The sequence below is a fragment of the Vipera berus genome (genome assembly GCF_964194415.1).
Source record: "Vipera berus genome assembly, chromosome: 10".
In the NCBI taxonomy this organism is placed as follows: Eukaryota; Metazoa; Chordata; class Lepidosauria; order Squamata; family Viperidae; genus Vipera; species Vipera berus.
In genome coordinates this window covers 10,494,351-10,511,134 of record NC_138213.1, presented here as the reverse complement: position 1 = coordinate 10,511,134, position 16,784 = coordinate 10,494,351, and the positions used below count along the sequence as shown (strand labels likewise).

General features: G+C 40.2%; 1 long non-coding RNA gene across 1 annotated transcript; it reads left to right on the top strand.

Annotated features, from left to right (window-relative positions):
• The first annotated feature begins 821 nt into the window (after positions 1–821).
• Positions 822–9,438, top strand: LOC308672569. Its single transcript, XR_014027452.1, has 3 exons — positions 822–894; positions 3,829–3,949; positions 8,213–9,438. It is a non-coding gene; the product is annotated as an uncharacterized lncRNA (long non-coding RNA).
• Positions 9,439–16,784: the final 7,346 nt, after the last annotated feature.

The following is a 16,784-nucleotide window of genomic DNA, read 5'->3' as shown; positions in this document are numbered from 1 at the left end:
ACTTGTAAGATGTTTCTCCTAACATTCAGCCAAGAACTGTTTGTTTTTTCATTGGCTTGGTTCCCATCTTCAACCTCTAAGAATTAATATTTGGAGACAGCTTGTTCTCTTCTGTTCAAATGGAGGTTAGTGGGACTTTTCAAGAGAAGTTCCGCTAGCAAAGGGTATATCAGGTCCAACAGTTTATAACATAGATCAGGAATCAGCCTGGTTCTGTTGGGCTCCACCAGAAGAACATAGATACATTGGACTTCCATAACAGTCCCAAGATTCAGAGCCATCCTGATGCTACCTAGACAGAGAGAGGTCAATCTGGCATCCAACCCCAAACCCTCACAAAATTTGCTCTGTGAGCAAACTTGAAAAAGGCATAGCAAGGATCTGCCGCAAGATGTCACTCTTGATTTTGGCATGGTAAAATCTCAGGCAACGGTAGCTAAGACAAGCTTTCTTTGGAACCAATTTATTTTTCCCTTCCAGTTCTAGGCCAAACGTTTGCAAGTTAAATGGTGAGAAGCTCATGCTGCTGTACATCCATATTCCAGGTTCCTAAATGTGCTAAAGCTCCAAGAGAAACAGATTTAATTTAATTTAATTTATTGAGATTTCTATACCGCCCTTCTCCCAAAGGGACTCAGGGCGGTTCACAGGGCATGTATAAATAACAATACAAAAATTAAAAAACAATTAAATCAATGCCCAAGTTAAAACAAGAATGATAAAAAATAACAAGCCTATAAAAACCCATATACCCCCATCAGGCCAGACCCGCTAGTTCAAATAAATGGGTCTTCAACCCGCGACGGAAGGATCGGAGGTCTGATCCCATCTTGAATACATGTAACCAAATATTTGGAGGAAGAAATCAGAACAAAGCAATGTTGTAGAATGCTGGTAAGTGCAAATGTTTATTTTCTTGTTTCTTCTTCTAGTTTGGACCATTTTTCCCCCTGGCAATTCAATACGCTCAGTTTATGAATGTTTCATCTTATGCAACCCTTTTTTTGCTTGAGTAAATTCTGGTTGTAAACAGTACCAATTGACCAGCCGTGTTTGTTTTTCACTCTTAGCTTGACCAATTTTAAAATAAGCAGTGCCTAAAATAACATGAGCTCCTCTTCTGCTTTTGCAAAGGGACTCTTTACACAACTGGAATAGCTGCAACCTTTGTAGAGTTTTTATTTTTATTTTTTCCACTTCCTCCCATGGGGATCAGCCAAGACTGCAAAAAGTCCTAACTTTTCCTTAAAAAGGTAGCATCCCCTTCGGCTTATGCTCAGCTTCCAATGATCTGGTAATGTGCAGCAGCAAGGCAGAAATTATTGGCCACTGAATTCTTCCAGGATGTTTTTTTCCAACTTCTTAGTCCAATGGTTCTTACACTTGGCAACGTGAAGATGCGTGGACTTCAACTCCCAGCAAAAGCAATGCTAACTGGAGAATTCTGGGAGCCGAAGTCCAAACATCTTCTAGCTGCCAAGGTTGAGGAACACTGGGCTTGTCTAATCTACAGTTCTAATATTTTCTGCTACCTCTTATCTAAGTACTAACCAGTCCTGATTCAACTGAACTTAAACAAGATCAGCCAATGCTTTGGTGTCTTGAGGGCTACTCATTACTTGCGAAAACTATATCTTTCACCTTGCAGAATCCCCCGTGACAGTGTGGCTCCACTAATTAATAATTTAGAATTAAGTTCTCAATTAAGAACTTAAGAACCATAGATCATGGATGCGGCAAGAGAGCAGGCATCTTTTGTGAGCAGGAAGCAAAAGAGATGAAGAAGCAAGAAGATGCAAAACAGCCAGAATCCATAATCTGCAACTGATTGCCACAGTCACTGAAGGAGGAGACTGTAGTCTTAAGCAGGGCATTGGATAAACACATTTCTAGAGTCCTACATCGTGCTAAGCTTTATTAGAGCTCACTCAAGTTTGGCTTAGCCTTAGCACATCAATGTGGCTTGTAAAGCATCGCTCATTATTTAGCATGCTGTGTCAATCCAGGCACTTCCATCTTAATCCAAAGGCCCTGGATCAAGTTACAGTGTGGCTCACTTCATGACCTGAAGTCAGCCAGGTGGTTTTATTCAATAAGATACCACAAAGCAAACCTGAACATTGAAAATCTGGACAACCAACATAGCAAGCGAGCACTCTGATCTTTGAACGAAACTGCTCAAATGAACTTTAATAAAAACTCTCAGTTGGATGAGTGGCTGTTGCATCATAAATTTGAGCAAATTTTCAGGTTGGTGGTGCTGGAAACTGGTAAAATTGTTAGCAGGGGTAAAATTTGGAGTAGCACTTACTTGCCTTTTCCCAAAATCGAATGAAGTAGGCTCCAGGCTACATTTGCTTTAGCTCCCGAGGAAGGAAATTCTACAATCACCTCTCCCCAAAAGTTACAAAAGTAATCAAAATAAAGTTAACAACTAATACTTACAAACCACAACTGAACCCAAGATTTACGTTGTTAAGCAAGACAGTTGTTAAGTGAGTTTTGTCCCATTGTACGACCGTTCTTGCCACAGTTGTTAAGGGAATCACTGCAGTTGTTAAGACAGTAACACAGTTCTTAAGTGAATCTGGCATCCCCTTTGACTTTGCCTATCAGAAGGTCGCAAAAGGGGATCACATGACCCCGGGACACTGCAACCGTCCTAAAAATATGAATCAGTTGCCAGGCCTCTGAATTTGGATCACGTGACCACGGGGATGCTGCAATGGACGTAAGTGTGAAAAATGGTCCCAAATCACTTTTTCCCAGGGCTGTTGTAACTTTGAACAGTCACTAAACAAGCTGTTGTAAGTCAAGGTGTAACCTGTTTCCCTTTCAGGCCTGCCAATGCCAGCTGCTGAGATGCCTTTTGCAAAATTCCGTATTTGTCCAAAAGGAAATACACAATTGACTGTGTGGGTAGTAAAGGACATTGTTGGCTAGCAGAACTTCTTCGGATTAACTCAGTCCAGTCCATTAGAGTTTCGTATCTCCTTCCCAGGGTTGGGGAGCTGCAGCTAGAATAAAGAATCTGCAGAGAGAGAGAGAGAGAAAGGGGGATAGACAGCATAAGGTCAACGTGCAAAACAAAATGTTCCCCGCACGGCGAGTTTAAAAATATTTTGTTTTATTTTGGGGCACAGCTTTCACTACAGATTTTGTTTGACATTTAGTGAGAAGACACTGTATTGCAAAAATGGAATAAATTACACAAAGGAGAAATTAAAACAGAGCAGTCATATTACCCAGAGTTGAACCAATATGTCGTAAGTTATTTAAGTTATAATCTTGAGCACTTGGGCTTTGAAAACACGCTGCCCGCTGCATCTCTAAGAATATTCTCTGCTTGTCTACCCCACTCCCACTGACTCCAGAAGACATGCCTAACAGACCAGGGACAAGACAGTTAAGGGAAGTAGAGGAGGGATTGAGGGGGGGGCAGAGGGGGGGATGTGAGAAAGAGAGGTAGTGTAACTCTGCCTTAATTACACTAGGTCTAAGCCAGCTTGGTGTAATAGTAGTGAAGGCATCAGGTTAGAAACCAGGCTAGAGAGACTGTGCGTTCTAATCCTGCCTTGGGCACAGATCCAACCGAGTGACCTTGGGCCAGTCACTTTTTCTCAACCCTAGGAAGGATGCAATGTCAAACCACTTTTGGAAAAAAAAATTGGTTCCTTAATGCACTTGGTTCCTGGGTTCTCCCCATTCTATTATGATCATGACTTTTTCCATTCTAAATGGCTATCCTGAAGGTATTGCCAGAAAAGCACCTCCTAAGTCACACTGCTCACTTAATGTAATACAATTTAAAATGGATTCTCCTTCCAGCTTTTCCGCAGACCTTCTCTTGCTGTTTTTATTTCTGGCTCCTAATGAGGACTTCCGATGGTTCTCCCTGCTGATTCATCTTTTATTCATCCTGCCAATGAAAAGGGGAAGCAAACAGAAGGTAATTCTGTTGGAAAGCAAGCTGGAAAAATGTCCTGCCTCAAAATGAACAGCCCTCCGTTCTGCTCTGTTTACTGATTTTTCTGTTTTTGCAAAAGGGCAAAAAAAGGAAAAAAAGGGAAGTTTTCTAAGATACTGAAAAGTCACTTCAGGAAGTTTACCAAACCAAAAGGCTATTTTAATCTATGCGTATGCTGCTGTTTAAAATTAGTTCATGGGATTTGTATTAGACAATAATAATAATAGATTAAATCGTTAATTGTTCATTTACGACAACTAAAATCCTTCCTAATGACTGGGATGGGAGAGAAAGAGCAGACCAGAATGCAAAAAAGATAAGGAAAGGTTATGATTGACAGGGAAGGAAACCTGTTCCCATATCCAGAAACATTGATGGAAAATTCTAGCACTCGTAGGACATTTCAACTCTAATTAATCAAACTCATGAAGTTAATCTCCAATCAGTTCCAATCCAGCTAGGAAACTTGGCTTATTTTCACTGTTGGACAGAGAGAGAATAAAATTGGACTTGCTTTTACTCAGATAATGGGTTTCCACAGAAAATGTTTTAAAAGATGGAAGAATTTGAGGGTTTTGATTTGCTCACCAATAAAAGAACAGGACCATTGCATATCGCCAGAGCCTTGGCTGAAAGGGGTTCTAATGTCAGGTAAATTGGCACATGTTAGTTTAATATCACACCTCTGTGCTACTATCTCTTATGGCTGGCTAGCACTTCAGATTGGAAGGGAAATGTGTGACTCTTCCTAATATTGCAAAGGAGAGTCACATAACCCTGGAAAAGAAGCCACAGGAATAATAATAAAAAAAACCACAGTGATATTTTTTTTGCAGGCAACAGTCTCTGCAGATGTAGTCAAAGTCAAAACTTTGGACTTCAGATTGTCCATCCTTGTTCTCATCCACAGCTTAAAATCTGGAATGGCTAAACCAAAATCAAAATCCACTAGAAAACACAATATTGTACTTGTTGACGGACAAATTGTAGTACATGGCATGCATGCAACTCCTCTGTCCCAAGGTGCCTTTCCAAAAGGCAACTGGGGGACTTTCTTGGGATTCTTCCTTGAAGATGTTTCGCTTCTAATCCAAGAAGCTTCTTCAGCTCTGAAGAATGAAGGATGAGAAGCAAAATGTCTTCAAGGAAAAAAAAACCAAGAAAGTACCTTTGGATGTAATCATGATTGAGAATCTCCACAGACATGCAACTGCTTTACTCTGTGAGATGCATTCATTGCCAGCATGGTTCTGGGTGCAATTCAAGATGCTAGTTATCATCTTTACAGATCTTCATGGCTTAGACAGGGTTGCTCGAGGGACCATCTCTTTATAGTTACTTCTACCTGTCCAATTCAATTAGGCAAGGATGGACATACTTTGGGTTGGCAAAGGAATGCCAGTTTGTGGTGCCTTTCCTGCTGCAATCCCCACCTTATGGACCATTTTCCCTCTGGATATCAGGGTGGCAGGGCCCAGCTGGCCTTTCTTCTGGCTCTCAAGACCAGGGTTTGTATCTGGAGCCCTCAAGGCGTGCACGGACACATTCCACGCTCCACTTAATGACAATAACCTAAAATGTTGTTCACCACCCAGATTCACTTGGCGAAATGAAAGTGTCACAGAAACTGGATAAAGAAGTGACCAATATGAAGGTGTAGGTCCGTGGGATCTACAACAAACTGTTAATACGTAAAGTACACTCCTGTTGTTTGATGGATATTCTCCTGTAGCTATCTCGTACTTTCTGGACATGCTCAATCCTCACTGACTTGTTTTTGAAACATTTCTGCCCTTTGAGTGTTTCCTTCAAGATATTTTGGAGTTCATGTAGTGGACTTCCTTTGAACGTCTGCAAGGCTGGACCACTTCTAACCATCAGTATTTAGAGACCTGAGATGGATATAACTTTATTCTTTGTGGATATCAATACTGCTTCTATTTCCACTTTTGTGGCTGCACTCACTGCATCTGAATTATCTATTTAAAAAGTAATTGGATAGGCTTAGATTTCCACTCAGCTACAAACTGGAAGGAATGGCTATTTCCTCCAACCTTTTGTTTAATGCTATTTCAATTCTCTCTCTCTCTCTCTCTCTTTGGAAAATCATTAATCATAAATGAAGGAGGATTACTTTTCCTTTTTCAGTGTCGGTATCATCTTTACATTTGCTAACCCAACTCATTATAAGCTATTTTTGAACACAGTAAGGGTTTGTGATTAGATACATTCATTCTGGAGAGGGAAGACGCCTATATTTAGAAGCAATGGACCATTTAAGAACTATATCTCATCTCATTATGATCAGTTAAAAGTATAGCATGGGGAAAAAAAGCGTGGCGTCCATACAGCCCGGGAAATTTGAGAGTAGGTGTTAAGGAGTGAAACTTTTCCCAACCATTTATTTGCCAAAAATCCCCAAAAAGAATTTACAATTTTTTCAGAACGAAGGTCATCGCTTGGATCCATGCTCCAGAAAGCTGCTAGTGCAACTAAGACAAAAACTAAATTTGATTTCATTGCACTTCCACTGAATTAAAACTAATAATCATTAAACTAATTATTTTCCAAATGTGTCTTTGTATTACAGCCTACAAATCAAATGCAGAATTATCCTTATATGTACAATATATGCTTGCATTTGTGGGAATAATAAATAAAAGGGAGTAAGATTATACTGCTAGAAAACCAAGCCACTGCATGCCCATTATATGCGTGATAATGAAGAAAAAGCAGATCAAAATCTACCATGGTCACTGTTGAAATTGGAAATAACTTAAAAACAAATTAAGAGAGCAAATATTACAGCTCAGGGTAAAAGTTGCAAAGCAATATTATCAGAGCTGAAATTGAACATATTTCAAATAATGCTAAATACTGATTAGGTAAAAGTAAGATAAAACTGTAACATATCTCATTAGTGGCTGTAATAAAATTGTTCAGAGTAGTAGTATTTTTTTGGTAAGCCACCCAGAATTACTGTACTTAGGTGAGATGGGTGGGGGAGAAATGTGATGGATGGATGGATGGATGGATGGATGGATGGATGGATGGATGGATGGATGGAAGGAAGGAAGGAAGGAATTCCATGAGGAAACTACAAACATCATCCACTGAAATCCAGATATTCAGCTTCATTGTTTGCGAACACAATTGGGATTTTAAGGCTGGGAAGGTTTAGAAAAATGAGGGCAATAAAATTTTGTGTGTTTTATGAATTCATACTGACAGCTACTCAGAATAGAATACAATAAATATTACTGTTACCGAAAAGAAAAAAAAACATCTGGAGAAAATAAAATATTGTGATTAACAAATTGAGCTTGCAAGATTATGGAGCGAAACATTCATTGTTATGCCAACTGTAACTTGAACTCATAATGCAATGCTAAACCAGGAATTTGGAAAGTTAAAATTTACTGGACTTGACGCCATTAATTTTGCAAGGCTTCTCTTCTTGGAACAGCACACATTTACAATCACGCCTTCGTGCCTCTTAAGTTTTTGTCAATGGTCCAAACCATCGGACTCAACACCTACTTGATTAGCCCACGATATTCTATTCAACAAAAGTCATGATAAGGAGAGCCAGATTGGTACAGGGGTTAAAGCATCACACTAGAAACCAGGAAACCATGAGTTCTAGCCCCACCTTTGGGCACAGAGCCATCTGGGTGACCTTGGGCCAGTCACTTTCTATCAGCCCTAGGAAAGAGGCAATGGCAAACCGCTTCTGAAAAACCTTGCCAAGAAAACTACAGGGACTTATCCAAGCAGTCTCTGAGAATCAGGCATGCGTGAACAGAAGAAATAACATGATGATAATGGAAGTAATTATAATATTCCAGTGGGCTGTGGAAAGGGAAGTTGCAAACTCACCAACCCATCTTTTCCTTAAACATTTGTTACGGTGGCTGAAGGCACAATTTATGGTAGGGCAGACCCGGCCAGCCAAAAGCTCTACAGCAGTATTTTTCCAACTTGGCAACTTGGCAGATATGTGGACAAACTGCCAAGTTGGAAAAACACTGCTTTAAGGTATGACAACCAAGAAAAAACTAGCTGCTTTGCAGTTTCAATACATCAGAGCTGATCCAGCAATAAATTAGCTCAGCTCTCAAACAAGCCAATGGTGTAAGGTCGTGGAGGTATGGTTATAATGTTGAAGTGTCTGAAATATAACTTCTGAGGAAGGAACACTGTGCATCCCTGTGGTTTATACTGTAGTTTTGTGTTTCTTTTCAGCACCAGAGGTCTTGACTCCTTCCCGATTTTCCTCTTGGACCAAGCCATCTCTATTACTGAAGATGCAAGCTTCCTCTTAAGTACTTGCTCTAAAGTCAACAAGAAAATGGAACAGAACAATTTATAGTAACACTTATGCAGGGGGCCAACTGTTCTTGCTCCAAGAATGATTTAAATATAAAGAGTGCGCGGAATAGGTCTCTGTGCAGAATTTCCCAGTAACTAAGAAAGCTGCGGCATTTTGCCAAGGATCCTGTTCAAGCGGATAATTGGAAAGATTGCTGGGGACTCTATGTGAGTAATAATTGAAGGGAAACCATGTGATCTGACAGTAAGATTCCAGCTCTGTGATAATTTGCAGGTGAGCAAACGTTCTCTTGACCACTTAATCACTTTCATTTTACATGGAAAATGGATGCAGATTACTGATTATAAACCTGTGTTTTGCTTGTCAGATGCAGCGTAAGCCCTGTGATGGATACATTCACAATTGCCAAAGTAAAACGAGAGCATTGCCAGAATTGGCTATTTCTGACAATTATACTGTCATCAGCCAGGCTGGTTAGGATTATTTAGTATCCAACATCCAGGGTTGGGTAACCAGGGTTACCCAACAGTGTGTGTTGTGTCTGAGGGAGGTGCAGACCTTATTCCTAATCCTGCCCCTAACCCTTTGTGAGTTGAGTTGAACTGAGAGCCAGTTTGGGCAAGTGGTTAAGGCACCAAGCTAGAAAAGCTTGGGTGACTTTGAGCCAGTCACTTTCTCTCAGCCCAACTCACCTCACAGGGTTGTTGTTGTTGTTATGGGGAAAATAGGAGGAGGAAGACATGCTGGATATGTTTGCCACCGTGAATTATTTGTAAAAGTAATAAAGGCGACCTACAAATATATATAAAGAAAATAAAGAAACAAATTGTCCAAAGTCACCCACTCGGCTTTCATGCCTAAAGGTGGGACTAGAACTCCTAGTCTCCTGATTTCCTTAACCACTTGACCAGACTTTGCTACAATAGATTTACTAGCAAAGAATTGTTTTCCATTGGGAGAAAAAAAAACTTGATTATGTGTCTTAGCCAGAGCAGAACAAATATTAAAGACTCATAACGTCAACTGGATATGACATCACCAAAGTATCTAATAATGCAATCCACATAAGCAATTAGCAGATTGTCTCACCCAACTTTCTTTTAATAACATGATGATTTCTTCAAGAGGAGGACCTTTTCACGTCCGCCAATCTTTCCCACCCATTCGGTAGCCATTCTTTCTGTCTACATTACTAGGTCAGGAGTAGGCAACCTCGGCTCTTTTATGACTCATGGACTTCAACTCCCAGAATTCCTGAGTCAGCTGACTCAGGAATTCTGGGAGTTGAAGTCCATGAGTCATAAAAGAGCCGAGGTTGCCTTCCCCTGTACTAGGTCAAAAGATGACACCTCTCGTTTGCACAATGTTAGTTTCAGAGACAGATGTGACATAGCTTACCGCACCATTTTACAAACAAAATAAATCTGCTTGCAAGGTATTGAAATGCCTCTCTTGTATCAGAGGTGTCACTTATGCTGGCTTTGAATGTATTTCAGAAGAGTATAAAATATGGCCAAAATATCAAGATACATGAAAATAACAAAGTTAAAGTAAAGAATCCTTAAAGTTAAAAATATTTTTTAAAAACAACAACCAAGAAACGAGAAAAAAAAATAAGAAGAAAACAAACATATAAGAAAGATCTACCTTACATATTAAACTTATAAGTAGTCCCTGGTTTAATAAAAAATACCATACACTGCTGTAGTAGAAAATATGAGCTTTTCTAGAATTGGTTAAATGGCACATCTCTCAAACTCTGTCTTTAACATCTTGAGTAACTTCTCTCTTTTTTTTCTTTTGCCCCTCCTACCATTGATGTATGGGGCAACCATAATTCACAAGAAGTGTCATTTAGTCTCATCGACCCCTGCCAGTTTCCTCTATTTTAACTTACAACTGACTCTCTCTTCAAGAGAATTTCCTTTACCAGCGTTTGAAAGGATTGTTGAAATACCCTTAAAATCATCATCATCATCATCATCATCATCATCATCATCATCATCATCATCCTGGGTTTTGTTTTAGCTGAGCACACATTTCTTACAACCAAGCGTTATTCTTGCCCCTTCTATAAAAATCCTTCACCTCCAATCTGTAACGGGTCCTCTTAATCTGCAAAGTCTAAAGCCCCTGAACTAGAGAGGGGTGGGATTTGCCTCCAAAATTAATTTTCAGCAGAAGATCCCAGGGTATGTGTGTGAAAATATGTCATAGGGCAAGGGTCACAAAAGTCCCGGGGGGGAGTTGGGGGGAGGGTTATGTCAAAAATAGCTAGCCGTTGATGTATCTCCAATCAAAGGGGTGGCTATAAAAAGCTCTTTCCCTAAGCCTAAGAGTGTCTCAGCTCTGTTGGGTAGTTGAGGTAGCTTATTTTGGTTTGGGAGTGTTGACATCACCACTTGAAATCAAAGCAGATAGAAAGACAATGGCCCCGCCGACAGTAAAGATAACTGTACAGAGGACCCTGGGAATTCTTGAAGTTTAAATAAGAAGAGTACACCAGTGCCTCTTACTATGCCACAAAATGCATTGTCAGTGTACTGATCTGGCTCACTTAATTCTCTATCTCTATCTCTATTTCTTTCTACTATCTATCTATCTATCTATCTATCTATCTATCTATCTATCTATCTATCTATCTATCTATCTATCTATCTATCTCTATCTGTCTATCTATCTATCATCTGTCTATCATCTAGCTCTTCTATTGTCAAAAGTAGCTTGGAATCATCTAGCGCAAGGGTCCCCAACCCCTGATCCATGCACTGGTACCAGGCATGCCAACAACCGGTCTGCAGAAACAAGCAAAGCCCCATCCATGGGATGCAGGCAGCACACAAAACCACGCATTCTCTGGTCCTTGGAAAAACCTTTCTCCATGGAACCGTTCCCTGGTGCCCAAAAGGTCAGGGACCTCTGATCTAGTGGTTCTCTCTATCATCTGTCTGTCTGTCTGTCTGTCTGTCTGTCTGTCTGTCTATCTATCTATCTACTATCTATCGTCTATCTTATCTATTGTCAAAAGTAGCTTGGAGTAAGTTGTTCTCTCTCTCTCTCTCTCTCTCTCATCTATCACATCTATCATCAAAAATAGCTTGGAATCATCTAATGGTTCTCTCTCTCTCTCTCTCTCTCTCTCTCTCTCTCTCTCTCTCTCTCTCTCTCTCTCTCTCTCTCTCATATATCATCAAAAATAGCTTGGAATTATCTAGTGGTTAGCTTTCTGGAGAAATAGTGAAATGGCTGCAGTTACTAGGCAACTAATAAGTGTTCAGGCTGCACATCTTAGTACCATCATTTTCATGATTCCCACAGGTATAAAATGGAAGGTCTCATGCAGAGTAAGGCAAGGTTTTGGAACTGTCAGCGCACTGGAAACATTGATATTGTGCCATGAGCATTCTGATGAAATGTCTGCTATGGAGAGGCAATGTTAAGTCCCAGAATGGATATCATGGTGGTGGCCAATCATCAAATGGCCATTTACCAGAAGCCTCCTAACACTGTAAGGATATTCCTGCCAAAACCATGAGTGACATTTCAGTGCTTTCCGGATCAATGGGTCCACTTTCAAAGCATTGGAGCATTTCCAAGCATACCTGTGAGGAACCCATGAGTAACCCACAGGCACCCTGAGAAATAAAGAGGACATCGGAAGTTGACACTTTGCAGCACGCTGGCTTTCATTATCTTTTTAAATTAAAAGAATGGCTGTGTGGCTGTTGAGATCTGTCATAACATACAGTATAAAGTGAGTAGGAAGCCTGACACATGGCCACCCACCAGCAGAATGTAGACTTTAGCTATCCCATCCCTGATCTGGTCTTTACATCAAAAGAAGTTCTACAGGTAAGAAAATGCTCCTTGTCATAACTTCCTATGAGTCCTCACTTCAGGCCCTTTTCTTGTCCAAACTCAGCTTTCACCTCGCCACCGTCACCAATTAATCCTCAGATTATAAAGTTGGAGATTTCCCTCTCAAGGGAAGATTACCTGGAAGCATGAATGGAGAAAGCTTCTAGGAACCTACACAATGCCACCTAATGCAAAAAAATGCAAATGTCAATTCATGCCAGAGCCATTAAAATAGGTTGGATGCCTTTCATTGTAAGGTATAAACCTTGAACGCTGTCCTATATGATTCAATTTATTAAAAAAAACAGCAGTTCAGAGAAATTACACGGACAAAAATAGCACGGGGGAGAGGGGGAGGAGAAAAGCAAGGCCCAACAACAGTACGTAACCAAAGCAACATATCAGGAGTCTTTTTAGAGTGGAAATTCCTGCCAAGTTTCCAAGGAACGTGTTTGATAAGGGCACGCTCAACCCTTGTGACCTTACTAAATATTCACCTAGTGTGGGAATATGTGACACATGGTGCAGTCAAGAATAGTAACAAATGCTAACTTTACAGTAGATAGCTAAAAACGGCCTCGCTTCACACCTTAAGTAATTAGACCATACAGTGTCTAAATAAATAAATAAACTACTACGAGGGGCTGGATTGAAAGTTCAGTTGGGAGTGGTGGAGCAGAGAAGAAAAACCATTGATATTTGATTCATTGAACCACTTCTTTGTTGTTCCATAATTGGACTGCAAAAATATTGGCGGCCATTGGATGGCAGTAAAGAGTTTCCTGTTTCTCTTTATGTCCACCAGGGGACATCTGTTTTTCCCGCAGCCTAAATAAAATAGGTCTAACCAAGTCTTAAATAAAGTCTTGTACATGCTGTATATCAGGTTGACTGGACCAGGAATAAATGGATAATCTTTTGGTGCTGCTAGGAAGAACATGGTTTAGGATGATGGAAGAACCCAATAAACTAAACCACATTTGAATAGGTTTTGCATCAAATGAAGCTCCCAATGGGTTTTCTGGGTTGCAGGAAGCCTACATTTACATTGTTCTCACCTTAAAAGAATGGGGAACCAAAAATCATGGTGCACTCCATATAATTCTCTGAGGGTACAAAAATATCTGAAGTTTCAGAGCTGCAACAACTTCCATATTCCAGATACTGGGCAGAATAGACATTCTCATCTGGTCCCCATCCAACCATGAGCAAGAAATGCCACACCAAGTCATTTTAGCAAGCTGAAAGTGAGAACAATCAACCAGCGGAATGTCTTGCCTTCAGAAGTTGTGGGATGCTCCATTACTGGAGGCTTTTAAGAAGAGACTGGACAGCCCTTTGTCTGGAATGGTATAGGGCAGGGGTGTCAAACTCGCAATGTCATGTGACATGTCACAACATATTGTGACTTTTTTTCCATTGCTGGCAATGGGATGAGTGCGGTTTTGCCATGACACATCTGACCCGTGGGCCGGCAGTTTGACACCTCTGATATAGGGTCTTCAGCTTCAGCAGGGGGTTGGACTAGAAGACACCCAAGGTCCATTTCAACTCTATCTTTTGATTATTCTGTTAACTTGATGCGTAATCAATGCTCACATTATTCTGGGTCAGATATGAGGACATTCAAGCATCCAGTAGAGTAGCCAGGGCTTTTTTTCTCATAGAACGCTCAGAACGGAGTTCCGGCACCTTTTTTGGATGGAACCTTGTAGCTTAGGCAAGGGAGGTTGTATGACATGTGTGAGTTCCGGCACCTTTTTCTTTTACAAAAAAAGCACTGAGAGTAGCGTATATCCTCAAAGGGGGGGTTCAACTAGTGATTTCAAGTTAAGGAGAAAGAAACCTCTAGTTGTCCTTGGAAGCTTGAGCTTCCTTCAGTATATTGCACGGCACGCAAGAGAGATCTTCATGAGTGATGTAAACCCTTTCAGTGAGCTGATGCTGTGACATCCTTTTCTGGTCTCACCTTGTAAATGTATTGGATTGCCTCTCTGCTTAGTTCCCTTGGCAACTCACCTTGGCTGTTGTGAATAAAGCACAATAGCATATTGCCGAAGTACAAATTGTTCTAGTGGCTACACGGTGGTAAATCAGCCCCCATGGCCAGCATTTAGGAGCACTCAGATTCATCATCTAAAGAAGATGATAGGCAACTGGGCTCCACAATTGACCACGAGGCTTACAAGAGACATTAACCTTCAGCTTGTTGTTTTTTTTTTTGGGGGGGGGTAAACTCATGCAAGTAGACAACCTGTCCTAACAAAAATTATTGGCTTGTTCTCTGAATCTTTATTGTTGCAAATGCTCAGTGGTGCATTTTTTGGAGTTTTAATCCAAACAGGTGATTCATAAGAAAAATGTTGGCTTACAATTAAAAGATCCATCTCACACTGCTGACATTCTTTGCCTCTTGTTGAGCAGAGACCAGCATACTCAGAATTAGTCCATTGTCTTCTCAGAATTGTTGTGTAAAACAGAGGGAGCAGGCACGTCATAGAAAAGCAAAGATTTGAATTACTTAGTTCTGGGTGAAAGGGAGCATTTAATTCTTCTTTCAAGGATGTCTGCACCAAGGGAGCAATAAATTAAAAATGGTGACCATGGGACTCAAGACTGAGTTTTTGATGCATCTTTAAAAAGATGGGGGTTGGATTGGATGGTTATGGGTGCCATCTTGATTTTCTTGATCCACATACCCACCCCTCCAGGAACACTCCTTCTTCTCCCCTGATTTCCCCAGTTTGAACTGTTGAGTTAGAAGGGTTAAATCAGGGGTCTTCAAACTTGGTCCTTTTATGACTTGTGGACTTCAACTCCCAGGCACACTGGCTGAGGAATTCTGGGAGTTGAAGTCCACAAGTCATGAAAGGGCCAAGTTTGAAGACCCCTGGGATAAATTATACCAAGGCCTTATGGATAATTACATCGATTTTCCCTTTGGGGGCAGCTACAACTTCAAGCTTCATTCCACTAGCAAGAGCATCATTAAATTCACTAAAGGGTTCAAGTTTCCTGAAAACTTTCTGTTCCTGTGAAAGAGGCTTCTGGTTTTCTACTCCATGCTCAGGTGGCCTCACCGTAGAATGTATTGCAACATTTTTGCCTTTCAGTGCAAAACAGCACTGACAGCAGATGCTCAGAGATGAATGTGTTAACCAAACAAACCTCTTCTACCTTTACCTGAGTCTTGAAATCTCTCCATAAGGGAAGCGGGTTGAGAGTTCTGTAACCTGCTTTCTTTTGCTTGAGGATCTGCAGCCTCTCCAGTGTGTGTGTGTGTGTGTGTGTGTGTGTGTGTGTGTGTGTGTATGTATATGTATATGTATATGTATATGTATGTATATATATGTGTGTGTGTGTGTGTGTGTGTGTGTAAATTTTTTGGATTGCTAACAAAGAATTAAAGGGAGACTGATATGGCCATTTCAAACTCATTTGTTCTCATCAGTCAGCCATACCCTTCTGAGATTCGAACCTGGGCCTATTGCACATTAGGCAGTTGTTAAACCGAAGACACCAGCCTGAAGATGACGAGTGGGACCTCGTTGAAACGTCGCCAAGGACGAAATCTCATCCGTCATCCTCAGGCTGGTAGCTTCAGCTTCGTTCTTCTGGGAGAAGTGTGTATATATATACACATATACATATACATATACATATACATATACATATACATATACATATACATATACATATACATATACATATACATATACATATACATATACATATACATATACATACATATATATACACATATATACATACATATATACATTACATATATACATTACATATATACATTACATATATACATTACATATATATATATATATATATATATATATATATATATATATATATATATATATATATATATATATATATATATATATATATATATATATATATATATATATATGTATGTATGTATATATATGTAATGTATATATGTATGTATATATGTGTATATATGTATATATAAAGTGATGACAGATTAAGAAAATGAGGGGTCCTTGGTGCTCTCTGAGCCTGCTTCTTTTCTTGCAGAAGTTTCATTACCCTAACTAGGAAGCATCACCAGCGCTAGTAAGGAGTGCTGTTTACTGTCAGTTTATATTCTGGGCTCTTGCCTGTCTGGTGGGTGTGGGGGGGGCGGTCTTAGGAATTCTGTGGTTGTGCTGTTTACTGATGGCTCTTTGGCCGTTTCTTGATCGGGGTATTGCTTACTTGATTGTTGGTCTGTAGATTAAGAAAAGACCAGCTGTTTGATCTCATTACTTTTAGCTTACAATACTTTTGAAAACATTCAGATGGTTTTGAATCATGGCCTGAAGAAGTGTACCGACTTTGGCTCCACCTTTCCAGTTGCCATCCAGAGCCATTTATCTAAGTGCATTTATACTGAGCGTCTCCTTCACTGCACTGGGCTTCCAAATTGCCAGCTGGAAATCTTGACTAACAGACCCAGCTGGGGTAGATTCCTGAAACCAATTCTTTGTTTAAACAAAGATGTACATGAAAGAGGAGGAACCTCTCTCTTAAAGGGAAGGCCAGGGGAAATGTCCATGCTCTGCAGAGATCAGCCTTGTAATTTCTCAAAAGTTTTCTCTTCCCATTCCA